The sequence below is a fragment of the Electrona antarctica genome (assembly GCF_951216825.1).
Source record: "Electrona antarctica genome assembly, chromosome: 2".
NCBI classification, from domain to species: Eukaryota; Metazoa; Chordata; class Actinopteri; order Myctophiformes; family Myctophidae; genus Electrona; species Electrona antarctica.
The window spans coordinates 57,403,594-57,423,410 of NC_136807.1; the positions used below are offsets into that span (position 1 = coordinate 57,403,594).

At 47.3% G+C, this 19,817-nt stretch overlaps 1 pseudogene across 1 annotated transcript in view; it reads left to right on the plus strand.

Moving 5' to 3' along the window:
• LOC306934245 (metabotropic glutamate receptor 7-like) overlaps nucleotides 1–19,817 on the plus strand; it is a 285,618-nt pseudogene that overhangs the window by 10,263 nt on the left and 255,538 nt on the right. Inside the window, exon 2 of the transcript in view lies at nucleotides 1,638–2,165. The product of the transcript in view is annotated as a metabotropic glutamate receptor 7-like (transcript). The remainder of the gene's footprint in view (nucleotides 1–1,637; nucleotides 2,166–19,817) is intronic.

Genomic DNA, 19,817 nt, shown 5'->3' on the forward strand with positions numbered 1-19,817 from the left:
TGTGTGTGTGTGTGTGTGTGTGCGCGCGCGCGTGTGTGCGCGCGTGCGTGTGTGTGTGGGAGATGGAATCACCACAGCAGAGGAACGCTCCTATAGTCTGCGCTCCCACGGACACGGAGCGAGTTCTTCCAACCAGCTGAAGAAGAAGAATGCCACCGAGTTCTGCCGGTCTGACGATCTAAAGTCCCGTAGATCCATTATTATTATTAGTATTATTATCATTATCATTATTATTATTATTATTAGTACAGTCCTGAACTTCATCCTATACACTCCTAAAAAATTATCCTCTTTGTTCTGTTGTTGTTCAGACAATAATATTTAAGCCAAGGATTATTAGTATAGTTTGTGCTTCTGAATTCTTCCAGTGAGGATGTAACGCGACACACCGGTTGGATATACCACTATCATCAGGCTAATCACTGGTGACTGACTCTACTGTTCTCTCGCGGGTTAAACATTGATTTATTGACGTCTTTTTTGTCTTCCTGACAAATGGATTGATGTCGCCTCCTTTTCTTTTCTTCTCCTCTCCTCCCCACGACGTGGGGATCGAAGTGGATCGTTTTCTTTCCGACAGCAGAGCGACTCTTGAGTCTCCTGTGATCTATTCAACAAGCGAAGGACGGACTGGCCGGACGGGATTACACGAAGCGATGCTGGCTGGACGGACGCAGTGTGTTGTGTTTGTCTGAACGGTCGGATATGATCTACGGATGATGATGATGATTCCGTTTTGTTGTGTGTTATTATAGCTCCACCTTTTTTTGAATCACTGACATCTCGGCGGGGGAAGAATTGAGGTGATGAATGGGTTTCGTATTAATTAATGATGCACCGTAATGCCACGAGGACGGTTCAATACGCACACCAAAGTGTTCCTATTTATAATTTATAATAATAATAATAATAACACAACTTCTGGCGTCTTTTCTGACCTCTAGTTCAGAGTTCACAGTCCCTTAATTGTCCGTGAAAACTTAACCTCTGCGCCTTGAATTGCTTGAATTGAATACTTTATGAACAGTTTGCAGACAGGGAAGTATAGTAGCTGCAGTTCAATACGACCGTGTGTTATTCAGAGGATTTAAAACCCGCAAGGAAGCACTTATATATGGCTTGTTGTTTCCATCAGGGTCTTTCATACTCAATTCATCGGCTCCAGTGAGTTCAGACCCCCCCATTGATTGATTGAATACTTTATTAACAGTTTGCAGGAAAACGGTACAGGAAAGTACAGTTCAATATACAGTCTGCTATTAAGAGGATTTATGACCCACGGAAGCGTTGTATGGCTTGTTGTTTCCATTGGGGTCTTTCATACTCAATTCATCGGATTCTTCAGTGAGTTCAGAGCCCATCGGCATGTCTCCTAGAGGTCCCCGGACCCCCCCAGGCACCACCATGTCTCCTAGCCGTCCCCGGACCCCCCCAGACACCACCATGTCTCCTAGCGGTCGCCGGACCCCCGCAGGCACCACCATGTCTCCCCATCAGCCTCCTCCTAGCTCTCCGTGACCCCTCCGTGCTCCGGGGGTCCCCATCAGCCTCCCCCTAGCTCTCCGTGGACCCCTCCGTGCTCCGGGGTCCCTGGGGTCCCCATCAGCCTCCCCCTAGCTCTGCGTGGACCCCTGCAGGGCTCTGGCTGTGGAGAACCTTAGCAGTGCTGGTAGTTCTGGCGGTACTCGCCGTAGATTCCGCGCGGGCGCAGGACTCGTCCTCCTCCTACACGCCCCCCCACTCCATCCGCATGGAGGGTCAGCTGACCCTGGGGGGGCTGTTCCCCGTGCACGCCCGCGGCGGCGGCGGCGGTGGGGGGTCGTCGGGGGGGACCACCCCCCCCCTGCGGGGACATCAAGGCGTCCACGGGCGTCCACCGCCTGGAGGCCATGATGTACGCGCTGGACCAGATCAACATGGACGACGCGCTGCTGCCCAACATCACGCTGGGCGCGCGCGTGCTGGACACGTGCTCGCGGGACACGTACGCGCTGGAGCAGTCGCTGACGCTGGTGCAGGCGCTCATCGCCAAGGACGCCACGGACGTGCGCTGCACCAACGGAGAGCCGCCGCTGTTCCTGAAGCCCGAGAAGGTGGTGGGTGTGATCGGAGCGTCACAGAGCTCCGTGTCCATCATGGTGGCCAACATCCTCAGACTGTTCCAGGTAGGGGGGTGTGTGCTTGTGCGTGTGTGTGTGTGTGTGTGCGTGCGCGTGCGTGTGCGTGTGTGTGTGTGTAACATGGGATGCCTACGCTACTCCTTGTGCCCATGGAATGCTGGGAGTGTTTGTTGTATCATGAGGACGTATGCCTTGATTTTGTGGATAACTGTTTTTTTGCACCTGCAAATATGTGTGTGTGTGTGTGTGTGTTTGTGTGCGTGTGTTTGTGCGTGTGCGTGCGTGTGCGTGTGAGTGTGTGTGTGTGTGTGTGTGTGTGCGTGTGCGCGCACACACACATGCGTGTTGTTGGATGGGGGTTGGAACGTAGGATGCCTACGCCATACTCCTTGTGCCCATGATGGAATGCTGGGGGACTGACGTGACATGTTTGTTGTATCGTGAGGACATCATTATGCCTTGATTTTGTGGATGTAACTTTTTATTTTGTGTGTGTACCTGTGTGTGTGTGTGTGTGTGTGTGTGTGTGTGTGTGTGTGTGTGTGTGTGTGTGTGTGTGTGTGTGTGTGTGTGTGTGTGTGTGTGTGTGTGTGTGTGTGTGTGTGTGTGTGTGTGTATGTGGCAGCATATAATCCATATATTGTGTGGAATAGGAATATAATCCACTGATAAAGATGGTTGTAGTTGAAGTATACTTTTTTCTATTTTTCTGAAGGGGAACAAAATAGGCGATTGATTGATTGATTGATTGATTGATTGATTAATTTGAGGGCAATCTTGTGTCGCTTGCCGGAAATAACAGATCTTCAAGCAGCTGAGAATGAACGCGTCACCCCCCCCCCCCCCCCCCCCCCCCCGCGGCTGCTTGCAGATCGGTTATGTTCGACTCATAGTAGCGACACACACCAGAGAGAGAGAGAGATAGAGAGAGAGAGAGAGAGAGAGAGAGAGTATAGGCCTATCTCTAGTGGTGCTGAAAGGACAGCTCCCTTCAACATCTGTAAAACACAGACAGACAGACAGGCAGGCAGGCTTTACGCTCATCATCATCATCAACACATCCATGACTATCGCTGGCCTGCTCGATGGCTCTTGATTACAGACACTTGTAATTATTGGTCACAGCACGTTTTTGTTGTTGGAGGGGATGAGAGGGAGGGGAGGGGGTGGGGGGGGGGGGGGGGGCTGTGAAGCCTTTGTATGCCAATTGATGTTGCTTTCATTTCCGTGTGGGATCCTCTCCGCTCTTCTAACGAATGACTTAATTGAGTTGTTGGATGAAAGCAGCCTAATGGACTGTCTGCCTGTGTGCTCAGAACGGCTCGACAGACAGACAGACAGACAGACAGACAGACAGACAGACAGACAGACAGACAGACAGACAGACAGCGAGGCAGTGTGGTTTGATTCTACTAAATGTCTTCTAAACAGTTTTCTGAAAAACGCATGTTTCTATGTCAGCCGTTCCTTGACAAAAATATGCAATTGGCCGCCGACCCCCATCTGAAAATATGTTGTTCCAGGGAACCCCCCCCCCCCCCCCCCCCCCCCAGAAGCTTTGAGTTAAAACATTTCGCTCTGAAAGTATATATATTGAAAGATTTGCGCCACATTTTCACGATTTTTAAAAAATAGCAGATCTACAAGCTCGTAGCGCGGCACCCCGTGCCGCACTATGAGCTAGTAGATCTGCTATTTTTGAAAAATGTTGTAGTTTTAGTAAAAACAGAGAGATGTGTTTGGGTGAGTCTCTTACCACCGCGGCTCAGTGACGTCATGTTGTAGTTTTAGTAAAAACAGAGATGTGTTTGGGTGAGCGCTGAGTCTCTTACCACCGCGGCTCAGTGACGTCATGTTGTAGTTTTAGTAAAAACAGAGAGGTGTGTTTGGGTGAGCGGTGCGTCTCTTACCACCGCGGCTCAGTGACGTCATGTTGTAGTTTTAGTAAAAACAGAGAGGTGTGTTTGGGTGAGCGCTGAGTCTCTTACCACCGCGGCTCAGTGACGTCATGTTGTAGTTTTAGTAAAAACAGAGAGATGTGTTTGGGTGAGCGGTGAGTCTCTTACCACCGCGGCTCAGTGACGTCATGTTGTAGTTTTAGTAAAAACAGAGAGATGTGTTTGGGTGAGCGGTGAGTCTCTTACCACCGGGGCCCAGTGACACCATGTTGTAGTTTTAGTAAAAACAGAGAGATGTGTTTGGGTGAGCGGTGATTCTCTTACCACCGCGGCTCAGTGACGTCATGTTGTAGTTTTAGTAAAAACAGAGAGATGTGTTTGGGTGAGAGGTGAGTCTCTTACCACCGCGGCCCAGTGACGTCATGTTGTAGTTTTAGTAAAAACAGAGAGATGTGTTTGGGTGAGCGGTGAGTCTCTTACCACCGCGGATCAGTGACATCATGTTGTAGTTTTAGTAAAAACAGAGAGATGTGTTTGGGTGAGCGGTGAGTCTCTTACCACCGCGGCTCAGTGACATCATGTTGTAGTTTTAGTAAAAACAGAGAGATGTGTTTGGGTGAGCGGTGAGTCTCTTACCACCGCGGCTCAGTGACGTCATGTTGTAGTTTTAGTAAAAACAGAGAGATGTGTTTGGGTGAGCGGTGAGTCTCTTACCACCGCGGCCCAGTGACGTCATGTTGTAGTTTTAGTAAAAACAGAGAGATGTGTTTGGGTGAGCGGTGAGTCTCTTACCACCGCGGCCCAGTGACGTCATGTTGTAGTTTTAGTAAAAACAGAGAGGTGTGTTTGGGTGAGCGGTGAGTCTCTTACCACCGCGGCTCAGTGACATCATGTTGTAGTTTTAGTAAAAACAGAGACATGTGTTTGGGTGAGCGGTGAGTCTCTTACCACCGCGGATCAGTGACGTCATGTTGTAGTTTTAGTAAAAACAGAGATGTGTTTGGGTGAGCGGTGAGTCTCTTACCACCGCGGCTCAGTGACGTCATGTTGTAGTTTTAGTAAAAACAGAGACATGTGTTTGGGTGAGCGGTGAGTCTCTTACCACCGCGGATCAGTGACGTCATGTTGTAGTTTTAGTAAAAACAGAGATGTGTTTGGGTGAGCGGTGAGTCTCTTACCACCGCGGATCAGTGACGTCATGTTGTAGTTTTAGTAAAAACAGAGAGGTGTGTTTGGGTGAGCGGTGAGTCTCTTACCACCGCGGCTCAGTGACATCATGTTGTAGTTTTAGTAAAAACAGAGACATGTGTTTGGGTGAGCGGTGAGTCTCTTACCACCGCGGATCAGTGACGTCATGTTGTAGTTTTAGTAAAAACAGAGATGTGTTTGGGTGAGCGGTGAGTCTCTTACCACCGCGGCTCAGTGACGTCATGTTGTAGTTTTAGTAAAAACAGAGAGATGTGTTTGGGTGAGCGGTGAGTCTCTTACCACCGCGGCCCAGTGACGTCATGTTGTAGTTTTAGTAAAAACAGAGAGATGTGTTTGGGTGAGCGGTGAGTCTCTTACCACCGTGGCCCAGTGACGTCATGTTGTAGTTTTAGTAAAAACAGAGAGGTGTGTTTGGGTGAGCGGTGAGTCTCTTACCACCGCGGCTCAGTGACATCATGTTGTAGTTTTAGTAAAAACAGAGACATGTGTTTGGGTGAGCGGTGAGTCTCTTACCACCGCGGATCAGTGACGTCATGTTGTAGTTTTAGTAAAAACAGAGATGTGTTTGGGTGAGCGGTGAGTCTCTTACCACCGCGGCTCAGTGACGTCATGTTGTAGTTTTAGTAAAAACAGAGAGATGTGTTTGGGTGAGCGGTGAGTCTCTTACCACCGCGGCTCAGTGACGTCATGTTGTAGTTTTAGTAAAAACAGAGAGACGTGTTTGGGTGAGCGGTGAGTCTCTTACCACCGCGGCTCAGTGACGTCATGTTGTAGTTTTAGTAAAAACAGAGAGATGTGTTTGGGTGAGGGGTGAGTCTCTTACCACCGCGGCTCAGTGGACATCATGTTGTAGTTTTAGTAAAAACAGAGAGATGTGTTTGGGTGAGGGGTGAGTCTCTTACCACCGCGGCTCAGTGACGTCATGTTGTAGTTTTAGTAAAAACAGAGATGTGTTTGGGTGAGTGGTGAGTCTCTTACCACCGCAGCTCAGTGACGTCATGTTGTAGTTTTAGTAAAAACAGAGAGATGTGTTTGGGTGAGCGGTGAGTCTCTTACCACCGCAGCTCAGTGACGTCATGTTGTAGTTTTAGTAAAAACAGAGAGATGTGTTTGGGTGAGCGGTGAGTCTCTTATCACCGCGGCTCAGTGACGTCGTGTTGTAGTTTTAGTAAAAACAGAGAGATGTGTTTGGGTGAGCGGTGAGTCTCTTACCACCGATGCTCAGTGACATATACTTCACTTTTCGGCGGTCACCTTATCACCTATAAACCTGTAGTTTATAGGTGAGTATGAGTTTTAGTAGAGTATGAATGGGCCTTTTAGAATTCAGAACAAGAAGGACAGAAACGGTGCTGCAGAGAGGCACGAGCGGATGAATTATTAACGGTTATCTTCAGAGCAAATAATAATAAATACAAACCTGCTAGGCCTATTAGGATGCTTGGGGGGGGGGGGGTTATTCCATTTCTGAGAGAGGCTTTTAAAGCGAGTCGACCAGAAACATCCGAGCAAGCCGTGTCTATGTTAATGATCCGCAGTAACAGATTGTGACAGTCAATAATGCATTTGTGGGTTTTTTTTTAGATCAATTAAGACAAACCAAACCCTAAGTAGCTGTTTAACCAGAGAATACAGCCAGCAAAGTACTTACCACATGCTTTTAGCACCCACTCTTTATAGTGCACATGCATACATGCATGGGCGCACGCACGCACGCACGCACGCACGCACGCACGCACGCACGCACGCACGCACGCACCCACGCACGCACGCACACTGTCCCTTGTATATACTTGTATAAATGGTCTTTCTCTCTTTAGCAGAGCACTCCATCCATCCACTGGGGCTTTGTGGCTCCTCTGGTTGGACATGAAGTACTAATAGTTCCAACCACAACCCTGTTAGCATCATGACATGAAGTACTAATATTTCCAACCACAACCCTGTTAGCATCATGACATGAAGTACTAATATTTCCAACCACAACCCTGTTAGCATCATGACATGAAGTACTAATATTTCCAACCACAACCTGTAGCATCATGACATGAAGTACTGATAGTTCCTCCAACCACAACCTGTAGCATCATGACATGAAGTACTAATATTTCCAACCACAACCTGTAGCATCATGACATGAATCATCGCGAGACATGGCCAAAGCATTTCCGGGGGTCCCCAGCCAAAAAAACGTTGAGAACCCCCAATTTAATCCACCCAAAACATACTTTTTGTAAGCTAGGATCATATATCGTTTAGAGAAATGAGCTCGCAAAGCAAGCTTTAATGTTTTTTTGTCTAAAAAGAAGAACTATACTTCCTTCAATGCATGAGGAGTGTGCAGGCCGCCTCTTATCACCTGGCAAGGTGGAGAGTTTCCCCGGTAGGACGTAGCGCGTGGAAGAAGGAACACGTTATACCAACCAGTTCCTTTCCCCTCCATCAGGTGCCCCAGCTGGCCAGGGGGAGGCAGTATAGAGACCAGGATTACTGCATGTCTTTTTTTGTGAGGGCACCTACCCTAGGGGACACGGGGAGAACATGCAAAACTCCACATACATAATGACCCTTTCACCAACCCCACCTTCTCGCTGTGGGACGCAGATTAGACACACCGACGGACCGACATGCGGAAACAACGGTCGGACATGCGCCGCTCCCGTGCTTGCGGTTAGGTTTAGGTTAGTGTACAAAAGGCCAGCAAAGTATTTTTTACTGCCTAGAGCCCTTTCATGTCAGCAGTGTTTGTATTAGGCAATTAAGTATCTGCATTATACTCAGGTCATCCTGACCCACAAGCTAGGTGTGGTCGTTTAACAATTAGACCTGCTGCTTTGATCTCATGGCACACTGACTCACAAGCCAGGTGTGGTCAATTAACGATTAGGGCTTGTGCCTGGGCTTGGTTTGAGGTATAGGTTGTCGGTCTAATGACAGTCGGACCAATAGCATGTCTAAACTAAAGCCTGTTCTCCTAGCTGTGAGGTCGACAGCGCTGCCGACTGCGCCACTGTCAATTTATGTGAGTTTGTAGCTTGGCTATTTCTTCCCCCTCACGACGCTGCTGTGCGACGACTTGGTGTGAGTCAGGCTTTCGTTAGTAGGAGTCACACCGGAGAGAGAGAGAGAGAGAGAGAGAGAGAGAGAGAGAGAGAGAGAGAGAGAGAGAGAGAGAGAGAGAGAGAGAGAGAGAGAAGCGTAGGTGAGACGCCCTCACTCACACACCACACCATGGCGCCACAGAAAGAGGATTAGGGTGTCGTCATGCCGGGGCAATCAGCGGGGATTTCTATGGATTGGCAGCACCTGTCACACATCCCCTTCCCACGGTGGCTGAGGCAGTCACTCTGCATTTATGCTGATATCCTCTCCTCCTCTGCCTCCTCCTGTGTGCCACCTTACAGCTGTCAGCGCGGTGCCGACACTGATCCCTCTGCAGCCACAGGCATGCAGGCAGGCAGGCAGGCGGGGCAGGCGGGCAGGCAGGCAGGCAGGCAGGCAGGCAGGCAGGCAGGCAGGGATTTACACTACATTTTCAGAGGTCCCGTCGGACAATTACAGGTCATGCCCACTTGCCCGAAAGGTAAATTGTCCATTATAAAATGATCATTTTGAATTACCGTTCAATTTAACACAACTTTCTTGGGCTATGCTATACCATGTCAAATAACTACATAGCGATGAACATGACGATGGGTTCAAGTGTAGCAGCAGTGACGGCATATTATAGATAGACAGTGCTCTTATTTTACATTCCATAGAACAGAAGACGGAGTGCTCTGGCCACGTTCAGGTCTTTAGACAGATATCCGGTGTTATGTTTCTAGACGGTTGTCCTAAACCAGCACTTTGCCCTGTCGGGCAACCTGAAAGTAAACTCCACCTGCCTGGAAGTTTTATTGTAATGTTTTATTTACCTGCCAGGGTCAGGTCGGCAACCATTAGTGTTTTATTTACCTGCCAGGGGGCAGGTGGGCAACCCTTAGTGTTTTATTTACCTGCCAGGGGGCAGGTCGGCAACCATTAGTGTTTTATTTACCTGCCAGGGGGCAGGTCGGCAACCATTAGTGTTTTATTTACCTGCCAGGGGGCAGGTGGGCAACCCTTAGTGTTTGAAACCAGTCCCTTGACTTGAAGTGCTCTCGGGAGGTTCCCTCGTCAGGAAGTGCCCCTCCAGCTGAATCAAGTTCCCTTGATTAGGGTGCTGTGTATAAAAAACAGTTTGGAAATGCACTCGCCCTCCTTGTGCAGAAACAGGAAACGGACACCATTCGTTGCCATGGTTACCATCATGCCATTGTGTTGCCTGTTATCTAGTTTGTACAGTTATATTGCATTGCATCGTTTAGGCCTACAGCCTATATGTTTGTGTGACATGTGGATGTCATTAAAATGGACATTTAAAAGGAATTACAGCGTGACTGTCAAAAAGGACATTTCATATACATCCATGGTGTTTATAAATCATTGTGTTAAAAGGTGTTTTGTTTGTGTGGTTTCATTTATAGTTTTTCACGGTGGGGTAAATAAAGAGCCCTTGTGAACATCAGTTGGAGCGTTGTCTATTCTGCATCAGATGAAGATTGTTTAGGAGCAGTTTATTTATCATTTATTTGGGGTGGTACTTACATTTGTAGGTCACGGTTTCCATGCGGACACAGAGCAGGGCTGCACAAGGCAATCGAGTTTAGATCGGCACAGACTTGGGGGCTTTATAAGCCACTTCCACTCAAGGCTGCTTGATTTCAGACGACACTTAATATGGCGCAGCCTCGCGTGAACTCGCATACCGAGTGCAAGTGTGTGTGGCGAGGAGGCGGTTTCAAAAAGAGCCTTAGTGTTTTATTTAGCTTCCAGGGGGCAGGTGGGCAACCCTTAGTGTTTTATTTAGCTGCCAGGGGGCAGGTGGGCAACCCTTAGGCCAGTATTATGCGTGTCTTAAGTACCAGGTCTTATTACTTAACTTAAGACCTGGAGGCGTGGTCAATGCTGTTTGGCCACTCAGAATAGCCAAATGGCATTGATCACGCCTCCAGGTCTTAAGTTAAGTAATAAGACCTGGTACTTAAGACACGCATAATACTGTGTTTTATTTAGCTGCCAGGGGGCAGGTGGGCAACCCTTAGTGTTTTATTTAGCTGCCAGGGGGCAGGTGGGCAACCCTTAGTGTTTTATTTAGCTGCCAGGGGGCTGGTGGGCAACCCTTAAGGGCAGTATAAAGCGTGTCTTAAGTACCAGGTCCTATTACTTAACTTAAGACCTGGAGGCGTGGTCAATGCTGTTTGGCCACTCAGAATAGCCAAATGGCATTGATCACGCCTCCAGGTCTTAAGTTAAGTAATAAGACCTGGTACTTAAGACACGCATAATACTGTGTTTTATTTAGCTGCCAGGGGGCAGGTGGGCAACCCTTAGTGTTTTATTTACCTGCCAGGGGGCAGGTGGGCAACCCTTAGTGTTTTATTTACCTGCCAGGGGCAGGTGGGCAACCCTTAGTGTTTTATTTAGCTGCCAGGGGGCAGGTGGGCAACCCTTAGTGTTTTATTTACCTGCCAGGGGCAGGTGGGCAACCCTTAGTGTCAACGCCTGCTCAGACAGACCTACACGTTGTGTCTGTATGTCGGTGGGAGGGCAAACTTGTTTTTTAAGTGTCCCTCTTAACCTTTCCCCCGGTACTCGGATGCCATGGCGGCCGGGGCTACCCTTTTATGAAGTGATGAAGCGCTGCAGAGCAAGCTCCATTTCAGAGCTATGGTAATGAGGTCGTGTCGGTTCGGCTGTGGGTGCATGTATGTCACTCTGTTTTGTAATGACTCATTACACCGTATTAGAGGTGGAAGGGTTGATCGAACTAATCAATGTGACCACTTAAACCCTGCACACGTAGGAGACTGGGGGTCCCACAGGGCGCTATGTTAGGCCTGCTCCTTTTTCGCCCTCTACACCACGTCTCTGTGTTGACAACAGCTGGTCCACTAAAGCTCGGGTTTCTGTATTTACGTATGCGCAACAACATTGTATACGACAGCATGCGAAGCTAATCAGGGTTATTCATTTAGTCAATTATAAAGTAATGAAATTATTGTGTCGATTTGTTGATACATAATAAAAAATCGGACCCGTCTGAAGTGAGTGGTACTGTACTGTACTGTACTGTACTGTACTGTACTGTACTGTACTGTACTGTACTGTACTGTACTGTACTGTACTGTACAAAAATATTTTTTTATTTTTTTTTTGCAACTGAATGGCTGGAAATTAAGATTTTTTTTTTAATTATTAAGGTTATTTTTGCAGTCAGTTTGTATTGGTGGTGGGGAGAGGGGCGGTGCGGGGGTCACGAGACATGGCCAAAAAGGTTGAGAACCCCTGCTGTACTGTGCTGTGCTGTGCTGCACTGTACTCCTCCCTGGCCTGTGTGTGTATGTGTGTTAGGCTGTGCAACAGTGACAATTGGTGGTGAACAGACGCTATAACGCTATTTCCGTGCTTGGACAGACACACCCAGGGACACAGGGACAGACCCAGGGACATACCCAGGGACACACATAGCTGTCTATAGGAGTGATTGCACCACTCAAAAAGCGTACTTCTTGGTTATCGGTTTAATTGAATTCGTAATCGAATAATTGCTAAGAAAATAAGAATGCATCTTTTGCAGGCTGACACTTTATCATTGTCAATTCCAAGGCCATAAACACAGCGAGTTCTCAACCTTTTCTGTACAGTGGGAAAAGCTATTGGAACTAGGACTGGATATCTTGCATGCGATGCAGTTTGGTTAATCCATTGAGACCTGGAACGCATCCATGTCACGTTAGCGTTTAACCACATTAACCATTAACCCATTTTGGGGCGGGAACCCCTTTTGGTGTTTTAAACATTGTTATAATTTAGCTATTGAAAAATAGCAGATCTACAAGCTCATAGCGCGCCACCGAGTGGCGCGCTATGAACTTGTAGGTCTGCTATTTTTGAAAAGTCGTTAAAATGTGCCTCAAATCTTTCCGAAAATTGTCATGATTTAGAAAACTTTTTTTTTTAAATTTCGACGTCAGGCCTGAATGGGTTAAAGCAATCGGAACTAGAACTGGCTGTCTTGCATGCGATGCAGTTTGGTTAAAGCAATCGGAACTAGAACTGGCTGTCTTGCATGCGATGCAGTTTGGTGGTCAAAAAAAGTCCAAAAAGTCAAGGCCGTCCATGATGAGACGAAAAAGAACGGCCTCGTTCCGCTAAAGCCTCTCTCAGTAAACCCCCGAGTCGAGAGGAGGAGTACAAATGGAACCAAATGGACCCTTTTGGGGGACCCTTTTGTAGTGCTGCACATTGCACAATTAATCGAAAAAACAGACACCGACCTATGCCATCTCATTTCTACATTTTGAGCAATAACCGTGCAGCACTAGTTGGCTGTCCAATTCATTTTACTTACTCTTATGTTTTTTGCTACAAGAGAGAGACGTTAAGAGAGATTTATGAGCACTTTGATAAGCCACAGTAGTTGGTTCCAACTTCCAGGGGACACATTTTGAATGCAGTAATGTTCAGCAACTACAGACTTAAGGCAATGAATATTTTCATGGAAGAATGACAATTGTGTGCATCAAGCCAGAAAGGTATTGTTTTATTTACCACCCGTGTGGCGTGTGGAGTCTGCTACAGCTCCTCCTCACTCAGACCCACCACCAGGCTCCACAAGTCACCCGGCTGCTATTCTATTAAATAAGAAATACAGTTGGAGTTTCATCCTGTGTGCTCACTCACTCTGTTCTCCTTTGATCTTTGTTGCTTTTCGCCCAGCATCCCTCCATCCGTCCGTACCGCCGCCTGGCATTTTGACTTTCTTGATGTGCGTGCTTCGTTCACCTTGTTTACCCTCTCTCTCTCTCTCCCCGAGTTAGAACACTGCATGAGGACTTTATTTTACTGAGCGCCACATTGAGGTGTTCAGAATCTCTTCATTTGGTCACCAGGTGTGATCATGTATGAGTCATTTGACTTGGTGAGCTCTTACATAACAGAAAAAAACCCCAACAATTCCGGTTCCTTTTACATTTCGCCCCCCTGTTCTCCTGTTGCCAAGGAATTACCACTTTAACAAACGAGCCACTTGGTTCTGCACAGTGCACAAATTGTAAGTGTTAAGTTATTATTATGGATTTGGTTTTATTAGTGCAAGAGCAGAGCGTAATTTTAAAAAAAAAATCTTCTAAATCCTGACAGTTTTCTGAAATACATATGTTTCTATGTCAGTCGTTCTCAAACTATTTCATTGTCAAAGGACTCCCAAAAATATATGTAATTGGCCGCGACCCCCATCTGAAAATATGTTGTTCCAGTGACCTCCCAGAAGCAAAGATTTGAGTTAAAAACGTTCGCTCTGAAAGAATATATATTCAAAGATTTGCGCCACGTTGTCACAAATTTTCAAAAATAGCAGCTATACTAGTGCCACGCTAAGAGCTTGTAGATCTGCTATTTTTCAATAGCTAAAGCATAACATAATGCTATAAACACCAAAAGTGAACCGGTGAAAGTGCACATTAGAAAAGGTGTCGGGCTTCGGGTCGCGTTCGGGCAGTTGGTACCATAACGGGCTGGGCCGGGCCAGGGCTGAACTCCACGGACCCGGGCCGGGCCAGGGCCCATATTTTGGGCCCACGCAGGACTCTAGAATAGATCATACAGATCGATGTCGTGCGTCGCATGTGTCGCCCACGTTACCGCAGTGAAATTTGTTCTCCGCATTTGACCCATCTCTGGGAGAGGGTGAGCCGCAGCCGTGCCGCGCTCGGGAATCATTTGATTAGTTGATTTCCCCCCCCCCCCCCCAATCCAACCCATTTATGCTGATTGCCAAGCCAGGGAGAGCATTGGGTCCCATTTGTACAGTCTTTGGTATGACCCGGCCGGGGATCGAACGCCCGACCTCCCAGTTTCAGGGCGGACACTCTAACCCAGGGTTCCCCAATACATTTTCCTCAAGGGCCATATTTTGACTAGGGTACCAGGATGGGGGCCGAGTCCGCACGCACGAAAAATTGGGTTTTTTATTTTTTCATTAATTAATTAAAAATTGTTCTCAACCAGTGGTCCGGGGACCACCAGTGGTCCTTGAGGGGGTGCCCAGTTTGACATGCATAGGCTACTGACCCCCATTTAATGCCATTTATATCTGGGACACCCCCCCCCCAAAAAAAAGGGGGCCACAAGGGGGCGCTCCGCGGGCCGCAAATGGCCCGCGGGCCGCCTATTGGGGAACCCTGCTCTAACCACAAGGCCACTGTCTGGTACACGAGTAATGTAAAGTAACACACCTCCAGCGGATCGTATCGTATCGACAGTCGTCTGTAATGATGATGAACGAGACGTGAGACCTCAGCAGCAATCAACCGTCTGACACTTCATTTAGCACTCATCAGTCATGCAGCCTCTGATTAGCACACGGGGCCTGACGGCAATTACACCTTTCTCCATATTAATATTATTATTATTGACTGCACTTCACCACGGAGAAAATTAAATTAGCCACAAGCAGAGGATGAGAGACCGCCGTGTTCAGACGTAATTGGAAAAAAAAAGTTATTGAGTTATTTGTCATTTACGTAAAGTCCCTTTGAGATTAAAAGTTGTTTTCCAAAGCAGTGTTACATTCGTTGACAAAAACTATGACAACAATTGTTTGTCGACTACCATTTTTCACGGACACAAACTAAACCAAAACTAAGCTACGATGACTAAAACTAAAGACTGTAAAAACTAGACTAAAATGTCAGGGAGGGACAAGTGGAGAAGAGATCCAGTAGAACTAAATGTCAGGGAGGGAGTAGTGGAGAAGAGATCCAGTAGAACTAAATGTCAGGGAGGGAGTAGTGGAGAAGAGATCCAGTAGAACTAAGAGACAAGTCATTTTATGCCCCCCCCAGCGGGAATCAAACTGACAGCGCTACTGACTGTGCCACCTCTCGTGGGATAAAAAAATCTTCATAATAGATAAATATACAAAACAGACGGAACAGAACTATTATTTTCATTATTATAACAAAAATAAATCAATATATATCTTTTTTTTTTCATGGAGCCTGAGGCCCGGCCCGGCCCAGTCCTAAAACGTCGGGTTGGGTCGGGGCCTGCATGGTCGGGGTTCGGGCAGAGTTTGAGAACTCTAATCGTGAGCCCCCTCCTCCCTCCCTCCCGCGATAATGAACCATTAGCGTGTCTAAACAGCGGTTGTGGGTTTTTATTGCGGTTGCGGGGGGGAGGGGGGGGGGGGGACATCAAATATTGTGACCGTGGGGGGTGGGGGGGACATTAAATATTGCATGGAGGATGAGAGTGTCCGCTGATCTGTTAATGCTGGAGAATCGACGTGAGGTATGGATGTATTTTCCCGGGGAGGCCTGATCAATACGGTTGCCATGGATATACTGATTTGCTACTTTGATGCTTTGTGTGTGTGTGTGTGTGTGTGTGTGTGTGTGTGTGTGTGTGCGTGTGCGTGTGCGTGTGCGCGTGGACGTGCGTGCGTACCTCTCACTCTGCCGTTTGAAATGAGAAGAAGCCCCTCAAGGGAGAACAAAATAATGAAATCAGCAAAACGTTTGAATGTCTGCCAAAAGCATTGTTACGGTTCTAAATGCATCGTTACGCTTGACCTTTTGAGAAAATGATCCTCATAGCGCAGCAACGAGTGCCGCGCTATGAGCTTGTAGATCTGCCATTTTTCAATAGCTAAAGTATTTCTTTGGTAAATAATTACTTTATTGAATAAATAGACGTTTCGATCTTGACAGATCTTCGTCGGGTCAGTATCATACTATCATACTGACCTGACGAAGATCTGTCAAGATCGAAACGTTGTCTATTTATTCAATAAAGTAATTATTTACCAAAAGAATGGTGTGCGGGCCCTATATCCTTCCATAATTGCCTTATTGGCCCGAGGTGCGTGTAAATAGGTATGCTCTGAAATAGCTAAAGTATAACATAATATTGCAAAGGGGTTCCCGCCCAGTACGGGTTAAGGGGAAGAAATTATGTCGACCTATAGGCGATCTGCAGAAATGTACAAATGATCAAAAAAACACGTGCTTCTCAGTTATTACTAGATAATGTTAAAACAAAGCGACCGATAGAGTAATCCATAAGTAAAGAGCTAAGAAAATAATCGATAGTTGCAGCCACTATAGAAGAGCATAATAATACAAAAGAAAAAGCATATCAGCAAAACGTTTGAATTCATGCCACAAAAAAAAAAAAAGCATTGTTACACTTCACCTTTTGAGAAATCACCCTCGCGTCAGCCTCTCTCTCCGCAGCTCGGCGAGCGTGGAGGCAAAAGCGAGTGTCAGGCTCGAGAAATGCTTCACATGCTGAAGGAACCTTGGCAACCGTGTCCTCTCTCCTCGCTGCCTGGGAGCTCCTCGCCTGAATCCTGGGATAGATTCTTTATTTTTTTTTCCGTCCCGGTGACATTTACATCAGGGAGCGCAGCCAGGCTATCCCATTCTCGGCGGGAACCCCTTTTGGTGTTAGCATTATGTTACGCTTTAGCTATTGAAAAATAGCAGATCTACAAGCTCGTAACTTGTAAGTCTGCTATTTTTGAAAAATCGAAGAACGACTGACATAGAAACATAGCTTTTTCAGAAAACTGTCAGGATGTAGAAGACATTTTTAGAATCTGATCTCAGGTCAAAATGGGCTATTCTGTCTCCTCATGTTCCCACAGAGACGGAGGCGGCAAAAAAATAATAAAAGGGGGAAAAAAAAAACTTGGTATTGAACTGAGGTGAACTGGTGTCCTTCTGTTCGGGGGATTCGGAGGGGCTCTAGGGGTCCCAGCCAGTAGGCCAGACTGTCTGAGGGGCTCTAGGGGGTCCCAGCCAGTAGGCCAGACTGTCTGAGGGGCTCTAGAGGGTCCCAGCCAGTAGGCCAGACTGTCTGAGGGGCTCTAGAGGGTCCCAGCCAGTAGGCCAGACTGTCTGAGGGGCTCTAGAGGGTCCCAGCCAGTAGGCCAGACTGTCTGAGGGGCTCTAGAGGGTCCCAGCCAGTAGGCCAGACTGTCTGAGGGGCTCTAGAGGGTCCCAGCCAGTAGGCCAGACTGTCTGAGGGGCTCTAGAGGGTCCCAGCCAGTAGGCCAGACTGTCTGAGGGGCTCTAGAGGGTCCCAGCCAGTAGGCCAGACTGTCTGAGGGGCTCTAGAGGGTCCCAGCCAGTAGGCCAGACTGTCTGAGGGGCTCTAGGGGGTCCCAGCCAGTAGGCCAGACTGTCTGAGGGGCTCTAGGGGTCCCAGCCAGTAGGCCAGACTGTCTGAGTCCATTTACAATTTAGGCATTTAGCAGACGCTCTTTAAATTTAGGCCTGACGTCAAAATTTAAAAAAATGTCTAATAAATCATGACAGTTTCCTGAAAAACCTCCTGTTTTCTATGTCAGTGGTTCTAAATATTTCATGTCAAAGGACCCCCAAAATTATCTGTAATTGGCCGCCGACCCCCATTTTGAAAATATGTTGTTCCAGGGACCCTCCCAGTAGCAAAGATTTGAGTTAAAAACTCGCTCTGTAACACTATATATTCAAAGATTTCAGGCACATTTTCACGATTTTTCAAAAATAGCAGACCTACAAGCTCGTAGCGCGCCACTCGGTGGCGCGCTACGAGCTTGTAGATCTGCTATTTTTCAATAGCTAAATTATAACATAATGCTTTAAAACACCAAAAGGGGTTCCCGCCCAGAATGGGTTAATCCAGAGCGATTTACATTAAGCAAGAACAAAAAGCATGGTATTACATCACGTATACATAAAAAGTATAGTTATCATGAATCGTACGTATAAGCTAAGAACGTAACAGTGGAATATCTATATAATGGAACTATGCGTGTATACTTTATAGTGCTAAGTCTACATAAAATGCTATAAATCTACATAAAATGCTATCTAAGTCTCAGTGGCGAAACTACCTGGCAGTGGGCCCCGGTGCAAATATTTTGTGTGGGCCCTAAAACATAATAATACTAATAATGTGCTGCGGGGGGGGGGGGGGGGGGGGGGGGGGGATGCGATGTGAAATGATAAACAACTCCCAACTTTGTCTGCCCAGTGGCAGAGCTATGTTGTGCTGCTGACAGGCAGCGCATGAACACAAACACACACGTTGAAACAAGGTGGTAAAAATACCAAGAAGGAGTGGACAGTGATGTCACTGTTATGCAACAGGAAGTAGTATGGACTTGAAGCTGTTTATAAACCAGCAGTCAGTGACATCACTCTTCCAGCGACCGATAGCCCCTGAAACCAGGCTTTCACCGTCGTCCTGACTCTTTTTTTCTCTCTTTTTCTTCCCAATCATGGGCCCCTTGGGGGCGCTGGGCCTCGGTGCATTGCACCGGTTGCACCGTCGATATTTACGCCACTGCTAAGTCTACATAACAAATGTCGGGGCTAGGGCAAGTGCTACGTGCCATGATGGAGTCTGAAGAGGTGGGATTTCATGCCTCCCCTATGGCAGAAGGTTGGGAGTGAGGCTGCAGTTGCTGTTTTAAAAAAAAAGGTATCCCACGATTTTGGAGATGGACATCATTTCCACCCAGTGTCAATTGTCTAAAGTAATCCTGGGCGCTACACTTCCTCTGCCAACCTGGGGGGCAGCGGACTGACCTCATGCTTACTTACTATGCATGAGGAGTCCAAGCTGCTTCTTTTCACCTGACAGGGGGGAATTTTACGGCCGGTAGTGCGTGGAAGGAACACGTTATTCCGACCAGTTCCTTTCCCCTCCATCAGGCGCCCCGGCTGGCCAGGTGGAGGTAGTTTAGAGACCACAATTACTGCATGTTTTTTGTGAGGGTACCTACCCTAGGGGACACGAGGAGAACATGCAAACTCCACACAGAAAGGCCCATTCGCCAACCCCACCTCGGGTATGGGCACTGATGACACGGAGGAGGGAACACGCCCCCAGCGTCCCCAGCGGGAATCGAACCCAGGACCTTCTAGCTGTGAGGCGACAGCACTACCGACCGTGCCACTATGGCTGCAGTTCTGATTGGAGTGGAGGCATTGATGTCCTCTCTGCTCTCAGTGTGTCTGAGTGGAGGCACAGAGCACTGTGGCTGTCTTTATGTTCGTATTGGCATAAAAATCCTACTATAAATACGTTACGTCTCTGTCTGTCTGCGGGAGCTGAAGCTCACAGTGATTTGTGACCAAATTTGACTGAGGGACTGCCATTGGATTTTTTTGAATTTTCGTTTTTTTCATGTCATATGAAAGCAGGGAATCATAGCTTCAAATTGAATCTGAATTTGACCCACCAGTTTTGGAGATATGGCTTATAGAGTAATGTCTTGCAGAAAACAGCGAGTTGAGAAAACAGGCTTGAAAGGTTCACTTCTGTGGTCTCTAACATTACACCTAGCTTACATGTTTAAGCATTTATTTCATATGTCGATTTCACCTCTGACACTTATTCCAGACATGCTCTAGTATGTGAAGAGTCTGCCTGTGCTATTAACTCTTTAGACAGGTGCAATTATGGTTTGACCCTAGAAAAATTGCAACAGAAGGTTTCTCAACTGTTTTGT